A 5,344-nucleotide genomic window follows, 5' to 3' on the forward strand; every position below is an offset into this window, starting at 1 on the left:
ATCATGCAAGAGAAAGAGCACACTAGAATTAGAAAATAAATCAAGTTGACACTCTTTGCAGATGACATGATCTTATATTTATAAAACCCCCCAAATACCCCAAAACAATACCAGAATAAATGAATTCAGCAAGTTGTAAGATATGAAATCAATTTACAATCAGGAGTGTTGCTATAAGCCAATAGTAAATTATCTGAAACAGAAATCAAATAAACAATCCCACTTATATAACACCTACAAAATACATAGGAATATATTTAAGCAAAGAGATGATAGATCTCTACAATGAAAATTAGACAAAAATTGAAAAGTATACAAAAAGTTGAAGATATCTCATATTCATGGATGCGAAGAATCAATATTGTTAGAATTAACAAACTACCCATAGTACTTACAGATTCAATGTAATCCCTATAAAAATACCAATAATATTCTTCACAGAACTAGAAAAACAATTCTAAAATTTATATGGAACCACAGAAAAACCTGAATAGCAAAGTCATCTTTGGCAAAAAGAACAAAGCATGAGGCATTGCTCTACCTGACTTCAAAATTCACTATAAAGCTGTAGTAATCAGAGTGGTATGGTGTTCATATAAAAAAGACATATAGAACAATTAAATGGAATATAGAACTTAGAAGTAAACCCATGTACCTCAAAATCAAGTGATTATTTTTTTTTGACAAAGGCTGTAAGAATACAATAGAGAAAGCATAGATTTCTTGTTTTCTTTTGGTTCACTAAACTTATTTTTAAAATCATAAAATGTTTCTTACAAAATAGTATTACATTCTGCACACTTCTCTGAACAGATGCCAGGGATATGTGGACTACTGTTACTTTCCTCCCTGTCCCATCCCACGAAATGTTTACAGTGAACACAAAGCCAGGTGTTCACAATAATTACATGGGGGGGGGGATATTTTTAAACCACCAACAATGAGCTAAAAATAAAATTCACTCATTCCGCTGATATTTCAAAATGTCAACATTAGTTTTGGCATGCCCTCCCCCCCCCCAAGCCTGTTTGTAAGGAGCTAAAACATTATATCTGGAGAACAGCGAAGATCTCACTGCACCTCAAATGTAGAACACCTATGAAGCAAGGAATGTTGGCTTTTTCAACAGAAGCAGATTTTAAAAAAAGATTTAGGACTCCTTCAATTCTTTACTATTTTAAAAAAAATTTTATAGTTGTAGATTGACAGAATGCCTTTATTTGTTTGGCTTTTTAGGCAGTGGTAAGGATCTAACCCAGTGTCTCACACATGCTAGGCAAGCACTCTGCCACTGAGCTATAACTCTAGCCCAATTCTTCACTAGTTTTAGAAAAACTTTCCATAATACTGCTTCACATTGTTTTGCAGCAAATACTGTGTATTCTGTATCTGGTCCTGTGTTCATGTGATGGTGATTATCTGATCTTTGGATCCTTCTAAAGGCTCATCAATTTTGATCAAGGTTCCCAACTCACGATGGATTTGCTTTATCAGCTGACACCCTCTGCCAATAATAGATTCAGCCAAATATTTGGTAATAGTTAGTTGTGTTGTAATAATAGGTCCACCAAGATCACCATATGAGCCACAATCCCCTGCATAGGAATAATAATATCCAGAGCCACTCTGTGATTCATAAACCATCTGCCATTCTAATGGAGTCTATGTATCACAGAGTTCCAAGTTTCATAAGCACCGAAACCAACAATGCCATCATAGAGGTCTCCAGGTCTTCCTCTTCTGTCATGGACCATTAGTTCTCCTCCTCTAGATGGTGGAGGAAGAAGATTCCGAGCTCTACTACCACCCCAGCCACCTCAACCAGGAGGATGAAGTGGTGGTTTGTGACAAGGGCTTATATCATCATAATCTCTTCTAAAGGCATGGGAAGCCCTTCCATCATAAAAATTGGGATTATAAAGCTATGCACAGCCTTTGATGGGAGACTCAGATATATGATCAAGCATGATCTTTATACACTCTACCACCCTATCAGGCTTTCCTCCAAAGAACAACTCTGTCAGTGGAATGAGGGCAGCATTCCTAAAAATGCTGGATTATTGTCTGAGTGTTCTCTCAAGTTCTTTGATTTTAGCAGCTTTGACCCCAGTGATTCCTCCTGCCAGACTCTGATGAACAACAGTCTCAACTCACAGTCAAAGTAGCTTCCTTTATAGTATTGGTACTCTTCCAAGGTAGGTATAATTTTCTTCAGGAGTTCTCCAATTGTTTCCATATAAGCACTGATACTCAATATGCACTCAGGGCCACTGCTGTATGGGACTAAAACACCAGCATTGTAGTCAGACCAGAGAGCCTTAATATTCATACCTCCTTTCCCAATCACTGCCCCAGCAGTCTTTCTCTGAAGCAGAATGTGTAATTCAACCATCTCATTAGTGGTTTTACATCTTTTAAATGCTTACTCCTCTTTCATATCTTCTGCAGAGCACTTACCAAATTCACCATTGGTGTTGGTGTTAGGGAAGTTTTCCTCTGGCTGTTCAGTTTCCTTTTTTTTTTTTTTTTTTGTATTATATGGATACACCAATCTAGATCGGACAGGAAATGGCAGCCCATGTAATGAAGACTACATGCTACCCAGGATAGTTTTCAATAAATGTCACTGGGATAATTAGACATCCACATAACAAAAGAACAAAGCTATACTCCTATAGTTCATCAGTTACAAAACTCAAATCAAAATGGATTGAGGACTTTAATATAAGACCTAAAACTTTGAAACTATTGGAAGAAAACACAGTGGAAACACTTCAGGATATTGGAAGGAGCTCTTGGGGGAATAAAACCCCAAAATACAGTGAACAAAAGCAAAATAGAATACACTCAATGCCATGAATTTTCCTCTTAGGACTGCCTTCATAGTGTTGCAGAGATTTTTATAGGTTGTGTTATTACTGTCATTTAACTCTAAGTATTTTTTTAAATTTCATCTCTGATTTTTTTCTGCTATCCATTGGCTATTCAATAGTATATTATTTAATCTCCAGGTTTAGAACACCTTCTATGTTTTATTTTATCATTGATTTGTAATTTCATTATGATCTGATAAAATGCAAGGATTATCTCTATTTCTTTGTATTTGTGAACAGTTATTTGTGGTCTAGGCTATAGTCTATTTTAGAGAAGGATCTGTGTGCCACTGAGAAGAAAGTATATTCACTTATGAATGGATGAAATATTCTTTATATTTCTGTTAAGTCAAAATTTTTAATTGTATTTTTTTGTTCTGTAGTTTCTTTATTTAGTTTTTGTTTGGAAGATCTATTTAGTGGTGAGAGGGGTATGTTAAAGTCACCCAGTATTATTGTGTTGTGGTCTATTTGATTCTTGAAATTGTAAAGGGTTTGTTTGATGTATGCAGGTGCTCCATTATTTGAGGCATAAATAATTAAGATTGTTATGTCTTATTGATGTATTGTTCCCTTAACCAGTATGAAATGGTCTTCTTGATCCCTTCTGATTGATCTTTTGCTTGAAGTCCACTTCAAGAAAACACAAGTGAGGATAGGGACCCATGCTTTTGAAAGTTCTCACCATAAAAATATAATAAATATTTGAGGAGATAAATATCTCTAACTTGATTTAAACATTATGCACTGTATATATCTATGGAAATATACCCCATTAATATGTACACTCTTTGTTTTATGTGCCAGTTAAAAATAGATTATAAAAATTTATTTAAAAATATAAGTGAACATGGGGTTGGGGTTGTGGCTCAGTGTAGAGTGCTTGCCTAGCATGTGTGAGGCACTGGGTTCGATTCTCAATATCACATATAAACAAGTAAATGAAAGAAAGTCCATCAATAACTAACAAAAATTTTTTAAAAATGTAAGTGAATATATTGAAGTGTAAAAGTGATCAAAATATATGCATGCATTAATATGCCACAATGATTCCCAATATTCTGTATAATTTATATATAACAAGAAATAATTATTTAAAAAGTAGAAGTCAATTTCCAAACATTTATTGAGGATGAACCATGTAAAATTCAATGATAATAAGAATAACAAAACATAAATCCTACCTTCCAGGAAGTCATAATTTAGTTGTGGACTTAGCCAAATACATGAGAATTTCTGTAAATCCTCTACTTTATAAAAATGAAAGGTAATAGGATTGTTATAAAGCTATATTTAAACAAGTACCAAGTGTGTGATATATTTTCAAAAGTACAGGTTCAGCTTGATACAGTGGCATATGCCTCAAATCCCAGAGTCTTGAGAAGTTGAGTCAAGATAGCATGTTCAAGGGGCCACTTCGGCAACTTAGTGAGACCATGTGTCAAAATAAAAATAAAGGTCTGAGGGTGTAGTTCAGTTGTAAAGTGCCTTTGGATTCAATCCTCAAAACAAAGTACAACACATCCTAGAGATTCAGAGGAATGGTAAAACACTGGTTCTGGTGTTGCCTGAGGTGGTATCATGAAATAGTGAGGAATGACACAATGGCAAGGGGAAAAATTCTATACAGGGAAGAAAATAAAAATCTAAGGAACTTGGATGAGTTTCTTCTTAGAAAATCTTAGATTTTTTCTTTACATACATGGCATAAATCCTGCATAAACATTGAAATATTAGTGTGATTATTAATTTTGGATGATTATATTCCTTTTCATATGTATTAACCAGCTTATCTGTAGTGACATAGCAATACATTTTTAAATTTTTAATTATACTGTTGACATAAAAAATCAGAAAGCATAGAGAGCAGATGTGTATTCCACGGGATCTAAAGATTAATCTATCCTCCATTGCACCCACTTAGTTTCAGGCAGGAAGAAACACTTGCTAATGAGTCAGATGATTACCAGCTTTGAGTTTATTTAGAGGAATTCCATGTGTGAGGGTGGACTTGGAGTGAGTACACTCAGAGATGGAAATGTGAATGTCACCCTTTCAACATCATTAAAATAAAGACATGCTGACAGCACTTTGCAAGACTGAGGTTCATCAATTGTTACTGTTTTAAAGTGTAGCTTCAATCTAGATGCTCTCCTAACAGGGACTAATCTTATAGGTGTTGTTCAGCTGCCCACACAGCAGAGGTATATACTATAAAAAGCCAAAATTGAAATAATTCCATGTATTGGAAAGTCTATGACAGGAATTCTACTGCCATCAAGAGCATATTTTCTTCATAGCAGGTTAAATGTATCTCTAATTCAATTTATGAAATGCTAAATCTTTGTTGAAGAAATAGCCATACCAGCTCCCCAAAGCACTATGAAATACTCTCTCTGCACCAAATTGCAATTTATTTCACAATAACTATTTGATTTTAGACATAAAATGAGCAATTCACTATAACAATT

At 34.4% G+C, this 5,344-nt stretch overlaps 1 pseudogene; it reads right to left on the reverse strand.

The window, feature by feature from the left end:
- Positions 1-1,326: 1,326 nt before the first annotated feature.
- LOC113177778 (heterogeneous nuclear ribonucleoprotein K pseudogene) lies at positions 1,327-4,072 on the reverse strand (annotated as a pseudogene).
- Positions 4,073-5,344: the final 1,272 nt, after the last annotated feature.

The sequence above is a fragment of the Urocitellus parryii genome, chromosome X (assembly GCF_045843805.1).
Source record: "Urocitellus parryii isolate mUroPar1 chromosome X, mUroPar1.hap1, whole genome shotgun sequence".
NCBI classification, from domain to species: domain Eukaryota; kingdom Metazoa; phylum Chordata; class Mammalia; order Rodentia; family Sciuridae; genus Urocitellus; species Urocitellus parryii.